The 22831-nt window shown below is 37.2% G+C and overlaps 1 long non-coding RNA gene across 1 annotated transcript; it reads left to right on the forward strand.

Moving 5' to 3' along the window:
- On the forward strand, window positions 17601-19951 carry LOC109948223. Its single transcript, XR_002270830.1, has 5 exons — window positions 17601-17911; window positions 18966-19135; window positions 19218-19434; window positions 19536-19676; window positions 19822-19951. It is a non-coding gene; the product is annotated as an uncharacterized LOC109948223 (long non-coding RNA).

Raw genomic sequence — 22831 nt, forward strand, 5'->3', positions numbered from 1 at the left:
GCTCGAACCAGTCAAGCTCCGCTGGTTAGCGATCCTTTAGGTATATGCTTTGCGATCTGTTAATAATGTGCTTATAGGTATGGGTTCATGGATTTTCTGTTTAATGGGTTCATGACAAGATCAAATAAAGGTGTACTTTTGCTGGAAATCAACACAAAAAGACACATCACCAACTTCCAAATGATTTCCAGCAAAAGGACACCTTTATTTGATCTTGTCATTTTCCGCTCTGGAGAAGGTGCAAAGTGCACCAATGCTTATAGGTATGGGTTCATGGATTTTCTGTTTAATGGGTTCATGGATTACATTATCTGTTATGTTGAATTGGGAATGGATTTAATTTTGTCGTATCTTTTAATCACCCTATGTTATGTTGAATTGGGAATGGATTTATTGTTTTCATGCTTGGTTTCATGTATATGTTGGTTTCTTGCTTGGTTTCATATATATGTTGTGTTCTTAATGGGTTTTGTGTTCTTGAAAATAAACTGAGACACGACGAATTTTAAGGCGTACGACGACGATTACACGACGGTGTTTTTAAACTACCGTCGTTGTATTACTTATACACGACGGTTTTTTCATAAACCGTCGTTTGTATTACGTATAATAGACGACGTCTGTTGAAAATCCGTCGTCTATATATGCCAAATACGTCTGTTTTTGATTAAAACCCGTCGTCTCTGTTGTTTATTACTTGCGATTAGATCATTGTATAATCTGCTATAGTGATGGTCATTGCCTGTATTTTCACTTTATTATAGATAATAGGTTATAGTGTCGGAGATGGATAAGTCATGGATGCACTCGGATAGAAGATCGAAGGCATATGAGTTTGGGGTGGAAGCATTTTTGAACTTTGCTGTAGAAAATCTTCTAACTACAACACATATCCGTTGTCCATGTGTTAAATGTGTTAATTTGAAGTTGTTTGGGGTTGGAATTATAAGGGATCACTTATACTTTAATGGAATTGACCAAAGCTATAAGAATTGGACATTTCACGGAGAACCTTGGGAAGCAACTACTAATGCTAGCAGAAATGTTGAAGAAGATGATGGCCATAGTAGGTACAGTTTTGTGTCTGAAGAAATTGATATGGATGATAATGATTTTGGTGATTTTGGTTCGGATCCGTATGAGTTTGCCAATGTGATTGGGGATGGAGATCAACCAGTGTACCCTGGTTGTAGAAAGTACACGAAGTTATCGGCATTAGTGAAGTTGTATAATTTGAAGGCAAAACATGGGATGAGTGATGTCTGTTTTACAGAATTATTGATACTTCAAGGCGATTTGCTTCCAGAAGGAAATACAATACCAACCTCCATGTATGAGGCTAAAAAGACTTTGTGTGCATTGGGGCTGAGTTATGAGAAAATGCACGCATGCCCCAATGATTGCATCTTGTATAGGAAGGAGTATGAGGATTCAACTAATTGTCCTACTTGTGGTATCTCAAGGTGGAAGGAAGGCAAACATGCAATCTTGAAAGAGGGTGTGCCAGTGAAGGTGGTGTGGTATTTTCCCCCAATTCCAAGGTTTAAAAGGATGTTTCAATCACATGAGACAGCTAAGAGTTTGACTTGGTGGCATGTTGCTAGAAAATCAATTGACGGTCAGATGTCTCATCCGGCGGATTCCCCGTCTTGGAAACTTCTTGATGATAAATGGGCCTGAGTTTGGTAATGAGCCGAGAAACTTGAGATTGGCTCTTTCATCTGATGGATTCAATCCCCACAGTTCTCTAAGTAGCAGATATAGTTGTTGGCCGGTTATCTTAGTTACATATAATCTCCCTCCATGGCTGTGCATGAAACGAAAGTTCATGATGTTAACCTTATTGATTTCCGGTCCTAAACAACCCGGAAATGATATAGACGTCTACTTGGAGCCTTTGATTGATGATTTAAAATCCTTGTGGGTTGGGATTAGAGGAGTGTATGATGCACATAATGGAGAATACTTTACACTCAGAGCTGCATTAATGTGGACAATTAATGATTTCCCCGCCTATGGAAACTTATCTGGTTGTGTTGTTAAAGGATATAAAGCTTGTCCAATATGCGGCGATGATACACCTAGTCACAGGTTGAAAAATGGCCACAAAATTTGTTACATTGGGCATAGAAAATGGTTACCAATCAATCATCCATATAGGAGGCAACGTGCAGCTTTTAATGGGAAACCTGAATATGACATACCTCCAGAGCCATTAACCGGAGAAGAAGTGCTGCATATGGTTGAAAATGGTGACAGAGTTTGTTGGAAGAAGAAATCAATATTCTTTGATCTCGAGTATTGGAAATACCTTCCTGTGAGGCATGCCCTAGATGTTATGCACATTGAGAAGAATGTTTGCGATAGTATCATTGGTACATTGCTGGAGATCCCTGGAAAAAATAAAGATGGGATTGCTGCTCGATTAGATTTATTGAACATGGGGGTCAAAACTGATTTGCAACCCGAGTATGGAGAAAGACGTACTCGTTTGCCTCCTGGGCCTTGGAATTTGTCAAGAGCAGAGAAGAGAGAGGTTTGCAATTCTTTCTATGGTATGAAGGTCCCTGAAGGTTATTCTTCAAATATTAAAAATCTTGTATCTGTACAAGATTCAAGACTTCTTGGCCTTAAATCACATGATTGTCATACCTTAATGCAACAATTGCTCCCTGTGGCAATTCGTTCTGTTTTGGAGAAGCCTGCAAGGTATGCAATAACTCGTTTGTGCTTCTTCTTCAATGCTATATGTGCAAAGACTGTTGATGTTTCCAAGCTAGATAAGTTGGAAGAAGATGTAGTAGTTACTCTGTGTTTGCTTGAGAAGTACTTTCCCCCTTCATTCTTTGATATCATGGTTCATCTAGTAGTACATCTTGTCAGAGAAGTTCGTCTATGTGGGCCAGTATATTTTAGGTGGATGTATCCGTTTGAAAGATATATGAAAGTGCTGAAGGGGTATGTTCAGAATCGTACTCGTCCCGAAGGTTGCATTGCTGAGCGGTATATAGCTGAAGAAGCGGTAGAGTTTTGTACTCAGCATTTATCTGATGTTAGTACAGTTGGAGTGCCTTCAAGCCAAAAGATGGGAGTTTCAAAGCCATTATCAGGTTGCACAGTGAGCGTAGTTGATCAGGACCTGTTGAATCAAGCACATCTATATGTCTTGGAGAATACGGAGGAAGTCCTACCTTATATCGAGTACGTATGAGTTTTATTCTTTAAGTTTCCATTTAAAATTATTTCTTATGTTTATCTTATATATTTGGGACCGTAATGCTTGAATTTTTCGTGTCATGTAGGCAACATATGATCCACATCAAGACTGCTTATCCAAAATTTAGAAAGAGAACAAAGTGGCTGCAGGATAAGCACAATAGCACTTTCATTCAATGGCTACGCTTCAAGGTATATGTTGTTGAATAACGTATTTCTCTTTTAATTTTCTTCTTATTTATATGTTAGGATGAATTAAGATATGATTAATTTGCAGGTTCAAAGTGAAGTTGAGGAAGACAATCATGGCGTATCAGAAAATTTAAGGTGGCTAGCAGCTGGTCCAAACATGTCAGTGCCATTATATAGGAGCTATCTTATTAAAGGTATTAAATTCAATATCAAGGCACAAGATGATGTGCGGACAACTCAAAATAGTGGAGTTTATTTACTTGCACATACCATGCAAGTTGCTAGTGCCAAGGATAAAAACCCAATTCTCTCAAATATGGGTTTCTATGGTGTCATTCAAGAAATTTGGGACCTTGACTACCAAAAGTTTACAATCCCAGTCTTTAGGTGTGATTGGATAGATAGTTCTGGTCTTGTAGTCGACGAACTTGGATTTACCCTTGTAGATTTGAGTAAAATTGGACATAGGAATGACCAATTTGTTTTGGCTTCTCAAGTCAAACAAATATTTTTTGTTGACGACCCGATGCATCGTGGTTGGTCGGTAGTGTTATCAATGCCTAGTAGAGAATATAATGATGTTATTGGTGATGAAGTATTAGGTGATGTGATAATTGAGTGTGAGCCATTTACTAGAGGGATGCCAAATGTTGACACATTTGATGAACTGGTAGGTGAGTTAGGCGGTCAAAATATTCGAGATGGGTGTGAAGATATATGGATTGAATGATGCTTATGTAATTGGCAGTGTATGACATTAATTTTGTAATATATTGTAATGTGATTTCTTCACTTTCTACGTTCAAATAAAACACGACGTTATTGTGAATCAGTTATTCAGCATATTTACCGACGTCTTAAAGCAACGTAACAATGAAGAACCACGACGCTATTGTGAAGCAATTATTCAGGATATCACGTCGGTGAAGGATAAAGAACCGCCATGTAATTCAAAATAACACGACTCCAATCCCATAATACCGACGTCTAAAAAACGAGATATGTAATCTGAACGTTAAAAAATACGACGTCATCATACATTTTCCACGTCGCAAGTTCTTTTATAAACGAAGAGGAACGAAATTAATTCCGACGGAAATTCATTATAACCGCCGTCTAATAACAATTAAACGACGTTATTTGTAATACGGCTCCCATCATAATCTACGCCGTCTATATGTTCTGTAATACGGCTCTCATTTATTTGGAACCGACGTTGTTTAGACGTTCAACGTCGTCTATATTATTAAGTGCGTCGTGAGTAATGAATACATATAAATACAACGTCGACTATATAAATGTATACGTCGTAAATAATGACACTGACAACTATTTCCACGTCATCTTTTTTAGATAAAATCGAAGTGGAAAATTTATTTCACGACGGTTTTTTGTAAATAAGAGACGTTGTAGAACTTTAGCAGACTAAACACGTCTGTTTTTATTGTTTTCCGACGTTGTTGTATTTAACAACGTCTAATATTTATGGTCGTTGTTTGTTTCTGAAAATAGGACGTATAAATTTTTTAATACGACTCTCATATATTTGTAACTGACGTTGTTTAGTTTTTCAACGTCTACTATAGAAACACATACGTCGTAAATAATGACACTGACAACTATTTCCACGTCATCTTTTATCAAAAAATCGAAGTGGAAAATTAATTGTACGACGGTTGTGTTTATATGTGCGACGTAGTAGGTATCAATAACGTCGTCTTCTAATGTATTTAAAGACGTCATATTTTTTATTGTCGTGAAAATTATATTTAACGTCGGCGTATTTTTATTGTCGTCGTTGTATGTCTATCTTGCGGCCTTGTTCTCTTAATATGTGTCATATTTTCCCTTTTTAACGACGGTCTTTTTAGAGAATTGGTCGTCTATTATCATCATCGATTGCTTTTTTTAGATCTTTTTGCAGTACAAAGACGTCGTTTTGTATTTTTTGATGACGTTGTATTGTTTAACAACGACGGTTATTTAGCGTCGTGGTTTATGAGGGAAAAGATGACGGTGGATTCCACGACCATTGAAAAACCAAATACACGACGGTGATTTACCGTCGTCTTTTTGCTTTTTTGTAGTAGTGCATCCAAATTATTGCCTCCAGAGAGGTGAGAGAGAGCAAGGGCCAAAAGAATGCGATTTTATTTCAACTTGGAACCCTAAGTCAAAGAACGCATGAAAAGAAAAACAATAATCTTTCCTAACCACATCAGTCACATTATTAACTGCGTTGTCAAATAAACAAACTCCAAGGCGCTTATTTTTTCTTAAGCGCCATATTAAACAAAATTTCAGACGTCGGTTTCCATAAACAAACGGTCGTTCTAAATTAAAGTTTTAACGTCGGTATTATTTAATATACTGTCGTTGTGTTTGAAACTGAACAGGGCGAGCTATGTCCTTTTGGAAGAACTAATGGTCGTGTGATGTCATCTAAATACGGCATTTTCGGAAAAATAGGTGTTGTATAAAGTGTTGTACCAAGGGCGGTAACATAATCTATATCGCGTATAAAAGTAAATACTAGGGCTGTTTCTTTTAATAGCATCGTGTTGTGAAACGGTTTGTGAATAATTCAAACTTTTTGCCTTACTTGACCTACACTTTTACTGTTTCCAAACCCAAGAAAAAATTTCATGCTCCTCTCATTTTTCCTTCCCAAAGTGCCGTGTCTAACTCTCATCATCTTCCTCTCCTCTTTGTCTTCGTTTCTGAACTGAAACTCCCAACACGAAGAGAAAACTTTCATTGCACGCAAAAGGTAAGCATTTCTCACTTTCTTTGTTCCTGTTTTGCATGTGCATATCATTATAGGTTTTTGTTGTGAAAATCTTTTTAGTTTTCTCTGGTGAAAATCTCTTTACGTTTTTCCAAGTTTGATAAAATATACAGACAAAGAACGAAAGTGTTTGGGACCACTACTCTGTTTTTTGTATTTCAACTAAATAAGACGACGGTGGCTTCTTATTTACGTGGTTTGAAATCATAAATCACGACGGTAATTAAATACCGTCGTGAAATTTTTTATTACGTTAGTTGTTCTGATCTTGGCGTTGTGTAAAATGATATACTACGTTTTTTTTTTAGCATGACTGTCGTTGTTTGTATTTGAGGGTTTCGGACATTTTACCTTGCAAGTTTGATTTCTTTGTAATCATGGTTTTTTTTTTGAAAATCTTTTTTACTTTTTTTTCCTGGTGAAAATCATTTAATGTTTTTCAAAATTTGATAAAATATAAAGGCAAGAACGAAAGGGTCTATAACCACTTCTCTATTTTTGTAATACCACGTCAGTAATTAACTATCGACGTGATAAATTCCTTATTATGTCAATTGTTATTATCTAGTGTCTTGTGAAATTGAATACTACGTCGATTTTAAAATAAAAAAAAACAGTCGTCTTTGTTATTTGAAAATCTAAAATATTTTCACTTGTAGGTTTGATTTCTCTATAACCGTGGTTTCTCAAGCGCAGAGTAAGGATTCTAGCTTGAAAAAAAATCAATGTACGGAGCTTAAAGTTTCAAAACCTCAAACCAAGTCCACGAAGAAGATGAAGTTGGTTTCATCTGCTGAGACAGAACCAGGCAATACGACAACATTATCTGAGGAGCCAAAGTCAAGTCTTGGTATAAATACAATGCCCCGTGTTGTGAAAAGAAAATTGCAGAAAGTCAAGCCAGTTATTGAGTACAATAAAAGAGGAAAACCTTATGGCCCTGCACATACTGAGATGCAGTCCTACATTGGTGTGTTGGTACGCTCCAGGGTCCCAATTGTGGACAAGAAATGAACTGAAATCCCGAAGAATATAAAAAAGCAGATTTGGGAAGCCGTCGACACGAAAATGGTGTTATCATCTACTAGAAAGAAATGGAAGGATTTCAAGTCTACACTGATGAGGCATCATATCCTTCCATTCATCAATGAGAAGAAGAAGTTAAGACAACCCCGTGAACTATATAAATTCATAGAGAAAGCAAACTAGGATGCCCTTGTAGCTTCAAGGTTATCCTAACAATTTGTGTCTGTGCATACTGAACAAGCACAGAAGAGGGAGAAATGAGAATACAATCATTGGTTGTCTCGAAAAGGATATGCTAGTTTGGAGGATGATTTGGAGGAAAATATGCCCGGGGTAGAAATTGATCAATCTACCTTATGGAAGAATGCTAGAGAAGACAAACACGGTAACATCCCAGATCCAAAGGTTGCAGAGAAAGAAAAATTAATTGTAAGCCTAAATTCACTCACTCTTTTAAATTTGTATTAAACTGTATTGGCATTTTAATTATACTTGCATGTGGAACTAACTTTCTGTTTTTTGTTGATTAATGTGTCTTTGTGTTAGGATGAATTGCAAAAACAAGTCTCTGAAGGCACTCTTACTGTCTCTGGAAGTAATGATGTCTTGACTATGGCTTTGGGTCCTGAGCATCCAGGGAGAGTTAGAGGTATAGGGGGGGATTTCCACTAGGCAATACTTTAATTTACCTAGACAACAGAGGGTAAAGTTTGCCGATCAAATAAAGGAAAGTGTAAGAGATGTCCTTAAAGAAGAGACTTTAAAGATGGAGGCTAGAAGCAAGCAATTGGTAGAAGCTGAAAGGGAAATTTTTTTGAGTCAGCCGGGCCAATTCTTTCTAAATTTTGATCCTAGCATGCTTAAACTGACAACTAACCCCTCTCCAATCCAAGGTCAAGAGCAAAGTCCCAAAAATTCAATGTCAAACAAAGAAAGCTGTTCTGGGGTGCTTGATGTGAGAGTCTTAAATTTTGAGGGTGATAATGCCAAGGATGAACAAAAGCAAGATGAAATGGTAACTTCTCTAAACTATGCAGTTATCTCTTTTTTTGAAAATCAATTAGAGGTCGTTATTGTTCATTACATTCGTTAGAATCACAACACAACGACCGTCATTTGAAAAAACATACCACGTCTGTTTTATTAAAAAACCGTCGTTGGGATTCAATACCGCGACGGTATAGAGGATTGAGTTAGTGTTGTATTTAGTTTACTTGTTTTACAATCTATCTTCACTATCTCAAGTTGTCTTATATATCTTTCTTTATTTCTTAAAACAGAAATCTACGGATGGAGAAAAGTAAGATGAAATGGTAAATTCTCTTAACTTTGCATTTCTCTGTTTTTTGAAATTACATTTGACGTCGTTGTGTTTCATTACCGACATTAGAAATATCACACAACGACGGTTTTTATTTACCGCCGTTTGAATTGTTACACCACGTCTCTTTTATTAATAAACCGTCATTGGGTTTGAAGTACCATGACGGTATAAAGGATTGAGTTGGTGTCGTATTTAGTTACTTGTTTTTCAATCTTTCTTCACTCACTCAATCCCTCTTGTTTTTCAATCTTTGTTCACTCAGTCAATCCCTCCCTCTCTCTCTCTCTCTCTCTCTCTCTCTCTCTCTCTCTCTCTCTCTCTCTCTCTCTCTGCAATTGCTGTTATCTGTATTTCTTCTAAAGCATGCTTGTTCACTGTGAAATTTGAATTTATCTGAATTTTGCATTTGAATAAGACATCGGCTTGGTGTTGTCCGACGTAATAAATTATATACCACGACGGTTTTTAGTTACCATCATTTATATTTTATTCAAACGACGGTGTTTTCTATGAACCGTCATGTGTATTGATTTACCACGACAGTTTAGTTTTAATTTTTTTTTTTATAACTTTGTTGTACAAGCTTTCTTATATATCTTTCTTTATTTCTTAAAACATAAAGCAAAGTGCTTAGACGTTTATGAGAAAGTACAACAAGTACAAGATTACTCAAAGCTAGACTTGCCATCTTCTTTACAAGCCCTTTGTTGTTATGTGGAGACGACACTAAAGGTTCATGAGAAGGCTATGACCTTTACAATTGAGAAGAAGGTGTTTGGTTTCGATCATCAAACCTTCATCTTGATTGAAGATATTACATAGTTTGCAACCATGGACGAAATTAGGGCTACTGTGGTTGCAGTATACATGGGGTTTGTCCTTATCAAATTTTCATTTCACACTCACTTTTCTTTATAAAAAAAAATTAAAAAAAAATTAAAAAAGAATTAAAAACTCATGAGATCATTCCATGTATTTAGGTGCCTATTTGATGTTTTGAAAACGGCAAATATGGTGAACATGATTGGCGTTGTCGATGTAATATCCCACATCAACCAATAGAGAGGGGTAATGCGCCTAATATGTACATGCCGCCTCCATCTATCACGAGGCCTTTTGGGAGTTCACTGGCTTTGGAGTAATAGGAACTCTGAAGTTAAGCGAGTTGGGACTAAAGCAATCCCAGGATGGGTGACCCACTGGGAAGTTGCTTGTGAGTTCCCAGAAATAAAACCGTGAGGGCAGAGAGGGGGGCCCAAAGCCGACAATATCGTGTTACGGCAAAGCCGATCCCCAGGATTTGACAATTTGGTATTAGAGCCACTCTATCGTGTGGTTCGAGTGTGCCGACGAGGATGTTGGGGCCCTAAGAGGGGTGGATTGTAACATCCCACATCGACCAACGGAGAAGGAGTAATGTGCCTTATATGTACATGCCTTCCTTCATCTAACACGAGGCCTTTTAGGAGCTCACTGGCTTCGGAGTAATAGGAACTTCGAAGTAAAGCGAGTTGGGGCTAGAGCAATCCAAGATGGGTGACCCATTAGGAAGTTGTTCGTGAGTTTCCAGAAACAAAACCGTGAGGGCAGAGAGGGGGGCCCCCCCGTTCAAGTTAGTGCTAACTCTGGATCATTAACTCAAAGATCACGTTTGTTAGCTAATCGACTTCAAAAGATAGATGTGGAATAGATTTTCTTGATGCCTTACAATCCAGGGATGATGCAATGTCCCCTTAACTAATCGACTCAAAGATCATGTTTGTTAACTAAACCCTTTCTGTAGTCATCATTGGCTGTTGGTCATTGTGAGAGCAAAGAAGGAGACTATGTATTTTCTGGATCCACTACCAAACCGAGCAGTTGATGACGAGTGCAAAAACATAGTGAACACGCACTGTCGATAGCATTTGTGGACATCGATATTGAATTTCTGTGTATTTATAAAGTCTAAATAATCATTGTTTATGAATTGCAGTTTGAGAAGGGAAAATATCAAGGACCATACCCCCAAGAAGCCATTGATGAAGTGAAGAAAGAATGGCCAGATTTTGTTTGCCTTCATATGTAGTAGAGGAGTTTTACAAACACTTTAACCTTCTTTTATTATTTATATTTTTAATAATGTACATATTTTTGTTAGAATTAGAAAAATTTTGGTATAAATTTTGGGTATCTTGTAAATGTTTTTTTTTTTTTTTTTTTTTTGCTGTGAATTTAAAAGTGGTTTCCATTTTTTGAACACTATAGTAATTACGTAAACCAACGTCTGATGGTAGTTCTAACAACACAATTATTTCAAACATCGTCGTCTTACCAAGGTTGATAACATACAAATGATGGTAAATACTTAAAATGACATGTATCCTAATAAAACACGAACGGTACATGTAAAAACGACGTCAGCATTGTAATTATAAAGCAAAATTAATAATACAAACGACAACTTAAGTGTTTTTCAACGACACCCCTATTTCAAAAAACATCGTCTTATCTACGTTGATAACAAACAAACCACGGTAAATGTTTAAAATGACATGTAATAAGACGACGCTATATGGGAAAAACTACGTCAACATTTTAAAAAATTTCGATGTTGTAAAGCTTAACAACGTCTGTTTTGACGACTTGTTAAATGATCTACAATGGCAGTACTCACCCACTTACTGACATGTTAACAGGATAAAACGATGAAACATTTATAAGAAATGACATTGTAACGTATCTAGACTAGATGACGTCTTAATAGAATATAACGTCGGGAAGTGCAAAGAAAACGTAGTTGTACATGTGAGACAACGACATTATGTGCACCTACTGACGTGTTAAGCAATTACAACATCGTTATATACAAAAATAACGTTTTTGTAACAACATACAACGTCAGTTTTGTCTTAATACCGACGTGATTTGTTGGTTTTTATAAGACATTTTTATTGAATTTAATTCAGAATGTTCATAATAAATTTAAAATAAATCTAAAAATTGCACCGACAACTCCTATGAAGTCATTGATATATTTTCTTCCCCCTAATGCTTTCAAAAATGTAGTTTGAGTTATAAAAATTAAAAATTATCACCAAAACAAAAAAAAAAACGTTTTGATAAATTGCAACATCACTTATAGTTTCATAGAATAATGACATGGCTTGTATCATCCATTGGTGGCGATAAATTCAAATTTATTAAATACTGCTTTTAGCATTCTAATATAGAAGGAATTGTCGTAAGGAGTCTGTAACAGTTTGTGATTTATTTTTCTCATACTTTTGTATTTTTTTACAAATTTTTAAACAAAATAAATAATTTAGGGTTTAGGGTATATGACGCCGGTTTTCTATTTTATTTTCTGTCCATTCCACCCTTGAGCACACGAGTTCAAATCCCAGCAAAACCGAACCCCAAATATATTATTTAGTGTCTAAGGCATCAGTATTTTTTTTGCGCCTTGAAAGGCCTTTACCACTACACATTTAATGTAATAGCTGTCCTGTTCTTTGATACTTTTAACGACGGTTTTTATTTTTTCCGTCGTTGTTTTGAGAAGCACGCTTTCTAAAAATTTGGCCGCGACCTAAAATTTTTAGATTTCGCTCTAAGTCTTTACTGTCTTTTGGTAGCCTAAGACAACGGTTTTCTGAACAACCGTCGTCTGTATGTGTCAAATACGTCGGTTGTTGTATAAAAACCGTCGTCTTGATACAATATTACTTGCTATTAAAATAAATATAATATGCTATAGTGATGGTCATTGCTTGTCTTTTCACTTGGGTATAGTGTCAGAGACGGATAAGTCATGGATGCACACGGATAAGAGATCGAAGGCATATGAGTTAGGGGTGGAAGCATTTCTGAAATTTGCTGTAGAAAATCTTCTAACTACAACACATATCCAACGTCCATGTGTTAATGTGGGAATTTTCGATTGTTTGAGGTTGGAATTATAAGGGACCACTTATACTTTAATGGAGTTTACCAAAGCTATAAGAATTGGACATTTCATGGAGAACCTTGGCAAGCAACTACTAATGCTAGTAAAAATGTGGAAGAAGATGATGACCATAGTAGGTACAATTTTGTGTCTGAAGAAATAGAGATGGATGATAATGATTTAGGCGATTTTGGATCTTATCCTTATGAGTTTGCCAATGTGATTGGGGATGGAGATCAACCCTTGTACCCTAGTTGTAGAAAGTACACCAAGTTATCGACATTAGTGAAGTCATATAATTTGAAAGCAAAACATGGGATGAGTGATGTCTGTTTTACAGAATTGTTGATACTTCAAGGAAATTTGCTTCCAAAAGGAAATACAATACCTTCCTCTATGTATGAGGCAAAAAAGACTTTGTGAGCATTGGGACTGAGTTATGGGAAATCCACGCATGCCCCAATGATTTCATCTTGTATAGGAAGGAGTATGAACATTCAACTAATTGTCCTACTTGTGGAATCTCAAGGTGGAAGGAAGGCAAAGATTTAATCTTGAAATAGGGTGTACCAGAGAAGGTGGTGTGGTATTTTTCACTAATTCCAAGGTTTAAAAGGATGTTTCAATCAAGTAAGAGAGCTAAGAGTTTGACTTGGCATACTGATAGAAAATCAATTGACGGTCAGATGTCTCATCCGGCGGATTCCCCGTCTTGAAAACTCGTTGATAATAAATGGCCTGAGCATGGTAATGAGCCGAGAAACTTGTGATTGGCTCTCTCATCTGATGGATTTAATCCCCACAATTCTCTAAGTACCAGATACAGTTGCTGGCTAGTTATCTTAGTTACATATAATCTTCCACCATGGCTATGCATGAAACAAAAGTTCATGATGTTGCCCTTATTGATTTCCGGTCCTAAAAAACCCAAAAATAATATAGACGTCTACTTAGAGCCTTTGATTGATGATTTAAAATCTTTGTTGGATGAGATTAGAGGAGTGTATGATGCACATATAGGAGAATACTTTACACTCAGAGCTACATTATTGTGGACAATTAATGATTTTCCTGTCTATGGAAACTTATCTGGTTGTATCGTTAAAGGATATAAAGCTTGTCCAATATGCGGTGATGATACATCTAGTCACAAGTTGAAAAAATGGCCACAAAATCTATTACATCGGCCATAGAAAATGGTTACCAACGTATCATCCATATCGGAGGCAGCATGCACCTTTTAATGGGAAACTTGAATATGACATGCCTCCAAAGTCATTAACCGGAGAAGAAGTGCTACAAATGGTTGAAGGTATAAACTATAAATGGGGCTTGAAAAAAGGGGGAGTTGGAGGTGAAAATGATGGTAACAAAGTTTGTTGGAAGAAGAAGTCAATTTTTTTTGATCTCGTGTATTGGAAATACCTTCCTGTGAGGCATGCCCTCGATGTTATGTACATTGAGAAAAATGTTTACGATAGTATCATTGGTACATTGTTAGAGATCCCTGGAAAAAATAAAGATGGGATTGCTACTCATTTAGATTTATTGAACATGAGGGTCAAGACTGATTTGCAACCCGAGTATGGAGAAAGACGTACTCGCTTGCCTCCAAGGCCTTGGAATTTGTCAAGAGCAGAGAAGAGAGCGGTTTGCAATTCTTTCTATGGTATGAAGGTCCCTGAAGCTTTTTCTTCAAATATAAAAAATCTTGTACCTTTACAAGATTCAAGACTTCTTGGCCTTAAATCACATGATTGTCATACCTTGATGCAACAATTGCTCCCTGTGGCAATTCGTTCTATTTTGGAGAAGCTTGCAAGGTATGGAATAACTCGATTGTGCTTCTTCTTCAATATTACATGTGCAAATACGGTAGATGTTTCCAAGCTAGATAAGTTGGAAGAAGATGTAGTAGTTACTTTATGTTTGCTTGAGAAATACTTTCCCCCCTCATTCTTCGATGTCATGGTTCATCTAGCAGTACATCTTGTCAGAGAAGTTCTTCTATGTGGGCCAGTTTATTTTAGATGGATGTATCCGTTCGAAAGATATATGAAAGTGCTAAAGGGGTATGTTCAGAATCGTACTCACCCCGAAGGTTGCATTGCTGAGCGGTATATAGCTGAAGAAACCAGAAATTTTGGGGTATTTTTCGGCGGATTCCAGCCGCCATAGCTCAGGTAATTCCACCCAAACTACTCTCCTACCTTCCCTTTGTGTTATTCCTTGAAAACACCATGAATCCATTCCAATTTCTTTGATTTTGAAACTAAATTTTTTTAGGTTTTTCAAGAGACAGAAAGCTTCGTTCGAGGGCTGTAAAGTTTGAATTGATCGTAGAGCCAAGGTATAAAGTTACTCCCTTTGATGTGCTTAATCCGTAGGTGTGATTACTGGCCGGCGGTTTGGAGTTCTCCGATCGCCGAAAAATTGCTCAATGCACCCGCCGGCGGTGGCGGTGCGTGGCAGCGCGACACTGGGTGTCAATGCTAGGTTTTTGTCCTAGAATGTTCTCTACGTCGTCCTGAGCATGACGGTATGCTCGGATTTCAACTTGGTTATCGTTTGGTCGTTGATCGGATATCGTATATTAGGCATTATCCGGGTTTGATACATCCAGACCGTTGAATCAACTTCATTTTCAAATATGTTAATCTAGACACCTGTAGGATCATGTAGAAATTCACGGATCAAGAATCGGAGTCCCGGATACTCCGATTTAATATTTCAAAGATGAAGTTAAACAATAACCATCCGATCGTATGATCGTGAGCAATCCGACCGTCCGATTCGGACCAGACTTGTAGGACATGGTTATTTAAATGTGAGGAACTTATAGGAACTCTCGATTGGTAATTGGAGGTCGTGGACCCCACGAGGTCCCGGACTGGCCAATATGGAAGTTTATCGTTTAGTGAGTCTCAAGTCTTTTAAGACAGCTCTAACCATCCGAAATGCTGAAGTGGGCATAAGAATGACTTTAAAGTTAGCGCAGCACTTCTAGGAGCCGGGGATCAGGGTTTTTATTAAATACTTATACCGAGCAGTTTTATTAATTAAATATTCATGGTGGTTTAATCAGGCACCCGGGGCTTGGCAAATCCGCAGGAGGGACCTTCAGGAGGTCCAGCTAACTCGGACCAGGAGTGAGTGGACTCTTTGTTTTCATAAATGAATTTATGCTATTCAGTTACAGTATTTGATCTTGAATAAGTTTTATTCAAAGATTAGTGTTTTATTAGTTGATACATGCTTTTAAATGTTTCGAATTCACATGCTACCGAGTGAGATATCTGTTATGGATATAAGAAAAGAAAATTTTAGCTAAATAACAGATAAATGGCAGCAGATTTCTAGATTTAACAAAAATTCAGTTATTCATCAGATCTTTCAGAAATTTTATATTTTCTTAAGCCACCTTAGGTACCCAGTTATAGAAATAGGTTGCCTTCGGTATATGTTGCCTTCGGATATGACAATGTCCACAGACATCCAGGTTGCCTTCAATTTTGTCAGTGCGCTTGACATTTGCCTCACGAGTTTTGGGGATGCTCGGACCGTGGAAGCCAGGAATGCGGATCAGGCTGACTACGGTCCCTTGAATCCTGCCAGTTTGCGGCTCGGGTTGACTTTGTGTCACCGAGACCTGCCAGGGGAATTGACGGATTATCAGGAATTGGTGGATTATCGAAAATTGACGGATATCAGGAATTGACGGAATTAAAAAGGTACACCTAGGTGGTAGTTTTAAATTGATTTCAATGCTTTTAAGAGAGTTTTATTGGCCATGAGTATGATTGGCATATACGTATATAAATATGTGAATGCATTGATTTTAGTGCGAATATAATGAAGAGGAAAATTCAGTTTTGCATAACTGTTTTTACAGTGGGGTTAGTATGTTCATATGCTATTTTCTAGAACTTTATTTTTGTCCACTCATATTTTTGAATGTTTTGCGCCCCAGGCAATAGATGTGCACCAGAGCGCCACCACCGGGCAGATTCCACACTCCGCTCCACTCTTCCTCTTATATAGAATTTTCTTTTGAAATCAAATTGTTATATATGTTGTATATTCCTGAATTAGTTGCTCTGACAGGTGGAGATTCTGGGAAATGATCAAATTGCAGGGGAGACTTTGCCGAATTTTCGGTAGAAGTTGAACTTGTAATAAACTTGAATTTCAACTAGAAGGACAATTTTGTGCCCGACACCCGCCAAGTGTCGAACACGAACAGTGTTCAGCTCGGATTCCAAAGTGGAATTTGGGTCGGGTCCTGTCAAAAGGTCTTCCACATTTGTATTTGGTGTTAAAGTTTGTCCCAAACATCAATTTTAATCCTTTTTCATTAATGCATCTCCAAAAGAGAAGCATTTTTCTAAATAAAATTCACAATTTTGTGAATAATATGACTCTAATTCCATTTTTTTTTTCTTGTATTTACAACTAGCATGATTTATATGATTTAATGCATACTTTTATTTCTAGGAAAACTATAGAAACTATTAGTACCAAAAAAAAAAAACATTATCATTAGATTTTAAGCTAATAACTTTAGCTGTCCCACCTATTGAAAAATTCCTAATTCCGCCTTTATGTGTATTTAGTAACAATAATCTGAATGCCTCTAAATTCTAAGTACATACGTAACTGTACTTTTTCATGCACACATTAAGCGTGATTATGGAATGAGAGTGATGGGTTTCTTAATCGAGGATTTGATTTGGTAGATGATGTATGAAGATTTTATGGATTCAGATCCTGCCAATAACTATAAGATTAATTTTATCAATCTAATATTATTGCTTGCCAATAACAGTAATATTATTATGGGAGTCGCTGTTGTACCACTAATAATGTCGATACCTAATAATTGATATGGAATATCAAAATTAAAAGACTCCAATATTACTTGCAGGGGGGCAGGGGCAGAGTCAAAAGATGTTTCGTCGAGAGAAGAAAGTCATCCAAACATAGTATAAAGCGTAGGAATTTTAAAATTCAGACACAATCGTGTAATAGTTTTTTTGGTAAAAAGTGGTTCTTAAAATATAAATTCAGAATTAAATACGTTATCATATCACTGTGGAGTTTGGCTGTGGTGCGCCGGCTGTACCTGTACAGCCCATCACATGCTAGTCACGTGGGCTTTTTTTAAAAACAAGTGAAACTGGTTCTTTTGGTTAACCAGTGAAAATAAGGAAAAAAAAGCTCCCGCGCGTTCAAAACCTAGGCTGCACACAGATCGATTTCGTCTATCTCCTCCTCCATAGCTTTGCACAGCCACAGCTCTATTTCGGTGAAGTCACAGCTGCACAGCTTCGTACAGCCTGAAGAAGCTCCCCCCACTTCGTCTTCTCCATCTGAGGAGCATATTTCAACCAAAACCCAGAAACCCACTTCGTCTTCTCCAGCTGCTTCCTCCATCTCGGTAAGTTCGTGTGTTGATTTTCGTTATGGGTAATTGATGGTTCTATTTAATTTATTCTTCTAGTGATTTTGAATTGTTGTTTCAGTTTTTTCATTGAACAATTCCAGAAATTAATTATTCAAATTTTGTATTTCTTTTCCCACTGTGCATTTCTGCTGGGTTGTTATAGTGCCTCTTGATCTGATTGTATATATGAATACCCATGAGGCCTCTGATTGTGTATGATTTGATTGTGGTGGGTTTGTGATTCTGAAAGTGGCGTGAGGTGAAGTGGGTATCTGACATTGATGGCTGTAATGTTCATGCAATTGCATATTTCTGTATGCAATTACTAATAGCCTGTATGCAAATCCAAGTCATTGAATGCAATTACAGTATATAGTTTTTTTTTTCCAAAGTATGCACGTATCTCAACTTTTGCTTGTATTTATTTGTTCTTTTGGTATCCTTGTTCTGTCTTGTTCACTAGAATATCCTCCCCACTTGCACATGTTACAAAAAAATCAGGGTGCAGTCACCTGCTTCACTGTTTCAATTAAGTTGCAAGATTTCAGACTTGTCTCCCATGTTGTTTTCCAATTTGTATCATATTCTGTATGCAACATGCCGTAGGGATGCAGTTGTCATTAGTTGGGTGTCAAATATCATCAAACTGATATTTTCCTTCCAACAGGTCGCTGCATCTATTCTCATTTTGTGATATTATAGTTTGCTCTCTATTTCTGTCACCATTTTTGTGTATTTTGCAATGCTGACACCAGTAGCAATTGCTTTTGCTAGTTTTCCTGTTTGTTTGTATGTTTGTGGGTGCACCTCTCTCTCATGCACCCACCGATATCATACTCACAATAGACATTTGGGTCAGAGCAGGCACCAACAAAATTTGTTGCAAAGACCTGTCTAGTTTCAAAATTTTATTGTCACAGTTAACGAAAATTATGCGTGCCCCACAGAGTTCCTTTCAATGATGTTTGCTTATGGCATATTTGTTGTATCTGCACTCTTCTTGTCAAATTATCTTCTCAGCGTGTAAGCATATTTTCACTTTTTTCAGGCAGTGGCAAACTCAACATCAGCAACTTTCTTACGTGTTGTTGGTAGTGAGTTGATTCAGAAGTACTTGGGGGATGGTCCGAAATTAGTGAGGGAACTCTTTAGGGTTGTTGATGACCTCTCACCCTCCATTGTCTTCATCAACGAAATTGATGCAGTTGGTACAAAGAGGTGAGCTGCAAGTCGCTGAACATTGATGAAAAGATTGTAAATTACTGTTAATCAAATGTTCCAGATGATCTTTTGTCTGCAGGTATGATGCCCATTCAGGTGGTGAACGTGAAATTCAGAGGACCATGTTGGAGTTACTGAACCAGTTAGATGGTTTTGATTGAAGAGGAGATGTCAAGGTGATCTTGGCAACAAATAGAATTGAGAGTCTTGACCCAGCCTTGCTTCGTCCTGGCCGAATAGATAGGAAGATTGAATTCCCTCTTCCTGATATCAAAACAAGGAGGCGCATCTTCCAGGTAAATTGACACGACTGTTTATAAGAAAGAAACAAATTCAACATCAAACGTGCCAAGTTTTTATGGTTGTGACTAACGATGATTGGATCTATTGATTGCAGATTCACACATCCAGGATGACGTTGGCTGATGATGTCAACTTAGAAGAATTTGTTATGACCAAGGATGAGTTCTCTGGGGCTGATATAAAGGCAATATGTACTGAAGCTGGTTTGCTTGCTTTGAGAGAGCGCCGTATGAAGGTGAGAAAGACACTTTGATCTTCCAACCTCCCTTCCCCATCTTGAATCTCTGAAATTTGTTTATCATTTCTTACTGTGTTTGATTCAACTGGTTGCTTAATCATTGTAATTAACGTGGGTGTTACATTTAAATTGTGTGCATCAGGTGACACATATAGACTTCAAGAAGGCAAAGGAAAAGGTGATGTTCAAGAAGAAAGAAGGGGTTCCGGAAGGGCTCTATATGTGTTAGGAAACTATATATGAAATAGTAGAAAATAAAAAGGTAAAAAATATATAAATTCTATATTATATATATTGCTATATGAATTATATAAATTAGACATATTATCTATAGAATAATATATATGTAATAGTAAATTATTATTATTATTAGTTCCATATACTGTAACTGCATGCACATAAGGTTGATGGTTAAGGTTGTGCAATTGCATGTACGTATTCCTGTTTGCATACAGGGACGTTGTGTTTGCAGTATGTCATGGACAATTGCATTATGTGACGGCCAATTGGACGTTATCTACTTCACGTAATACATTGCACACCAGAGTTTTTTTGTTGCCGCAATGGGAACATGATAGCAGGGTATTGAAGCCCCGACTTCATTTACCAAACAAGAGTTCCTACTAGATTGATAATAAAGGTCTCGTAACCATATTTTGGGGTTATTTTTTTGTACATTTTATACCCTCAAACTATTCTACCATACCGATTCTAACATTTAACATCCGATATTATGGCTGAAATTATAACATCTGAAATGACATCAGAAATGATGACAACCAACACCAAATAAATCATACAATACCGGTGTTTCACGGAGCTCGCTTCTCCAAAATAGCAATTGCTTCGTATACCTGGATTTTGTCCCACTTAGTTGAACCACCATCAAGCTGAGCGTATTTCCTAAACATCTCAAAGCCGATCTCAATCCCGCCATTGTAAATGTGGTACTTGGTCGTTGAATCTCCTTCATCAAAGATGTTACTAGCCTCGGTGGGAGGCTTCGTGACATCATGGGCTCGTTTGACTTGTTGGCGGACATAATTCGAAGAATTAACACCATCATCACCCAACCTCTTGTTCTTAGGTGTGGTGGAGCCTCTTGAGCTACCAACCATTGAATGTGACATTGTTTGGGTTTTCTGTTTTTGTCTCTCAGATTGTGTTTGAATAATGGATTAAGTACAAAAGAGGTGGAAGTCTTTGAGTTGAAATGTAGAGGAAGTAACTCCTTAAATAATCCTTCATTTTACCTTGGTTCTTTGTAAATTATGAAAGTTATATTCAGTCATTTATGCCCAACAAACCTACCTAAAGAACGCTAAGCGACTCGTTCGTCAAGTAAATAATGTTGTTCGTTGACCAAATTACCCAACGAACTCCTTGATTTACTCAACAAACAAGGTATTTTACTTCGAAGACGCAAGGGGAGCGCTTGTTGAGTAAAGTTCGTCGTTCCCCGGAAAATTTGACGGACTAAAATACTTTATCAAACAAACACGCTATTTTTTCACGCAAATGCAGGGGGTGCGTTCGTTGAATACAGTTGGCGTTTCCAAGGAAATTGGACCCAACTAACTTACTTTTTCAAACAAATAAGCTATTTGTTCATGCGAACGCAGGGGTTGCGTTCGTTGAGTAAAGTTGCCCGTTCCTCGTTTCTCGTTCCCAGGAAAAATGGGCCCAACTAACTTACTTTTTTTAATTAAACGGATTATTTGTTCACGCAAATGCAAAAGTTGTGTTTGTTGAGTAAAGTTACCCATTCCCCGGAAAAATAGACCCAACTAACTAACTTTTTCCAACAAACGAGCTATTTGTTCACGCGAACGCAGGGGTTACGTTCGTTGAGTAAAGTTGCCCGTTCATGGAGAAAATGGGTCAACTAACTTACTTTTTCAAACAAACGAGCTATTTGTTCACGCAAACGCAGGTGTTGCATCTGTTGAGTAAAGTTGCCCGTTCCCCGGAAAAATGAGCCCAACTAACTTACTTTTTCAAACAAATGGCAATTTGTTCACACAAACGCAGGGGCTGCGTTCATTGAGTAAAGTTGCCCGTTTCCCCCAAAAGTATACCCAATTAACTTACTTTTTCAACCAAACGGGCTATTTGTTTATACGAATGCAATGGGTTGCGTTCGTTGAGTAAAATCTCCCGTTCCCCAGAAAAATGGGCCCAACTAATTTCCTTTTTCAAACAAATGGGCTATTTGTTCACACGAAGGCAGATGTTGCGTTCGTTGAGTAAAGTTGCTCGTTCCTCGGAAAAATTGGCCCAACTAACTTACTTTTTCAAACAAACGAGTTATTTGTTCATGCGAACACAATGGTTTGCGTTCATTGAGTAAAGCTGCCCGTTCCCCATAAAAATGGGCCCAAATAACTTACTTTTTCAAACAAACAGGTTATTTGTTCGCGTGAACGCAGAGGTTGCTTTCGTTGAGAAAAGTTGCTCGTTCCTCGGTAAAATTGGCCCAAATAACTTACTTTTTCAAATAAACATGCTATTTGTTCACGCGAACGTAGGGGTTGCGTTCGTTGAGTAAAGTTGCCCGTTCCCTGGAAAAATGGACCTCACTAACTTACTTTTTCAAACAAATGAGATATTTATTCACGCGAACGCAATGGGCACTTTCGTTGAGTAAAGTTACCGTTCCCTTGGAAAATGGACCCCACTAACTTAGTTTTTCAAACAAATGAGCTATTTTTCAGGCGAACGCAGGGAGTGCATTTGTTAAGTAAATAAAAGTTCACGAGAAAGAAGAAGACATGAATGGGTGTTTTGTTTTGAGTTGAAGAAATTACTATTATTATTTTTTAAGGAAAAAATGTATGGGTGCGATATATACTATTGTTGGTTTAATTGGATCTATCCTCTTATATTTTTCACGTGCTTCTTTTTTAAAACTATTTAAAATTTTGTTCTTATAATAAAAAGGGAATAAAATTACAAATATATGCACATGACTATGACTCGAACCTAGGCCTTGTACCAAGGGATATGCACTAGAAACCAAATCCACTAAATACACTTCTATATTAATGTGTGTCTATTATTCAATATTAGTTTACACAATTCGGGATCTACCCTCAAGTCAAATATGCTACATGACAATGTGTATTACAACGTAATTTCGATAATTGGTCGCT

This window comes from Prunus persica, chromosome G3 (genome assembly GCF_000346465.2).
Source record: "Prunus persica cultivar Lovell chromosome G3, Prunus_persica_NCBIv2, whole genome shotgun sequence".
NCBI lineage: Eukaryota > Viridiplantae > Streptophyta > Magnoliopsida > Rosales > Rosaceae > Prunus > Prunus persica.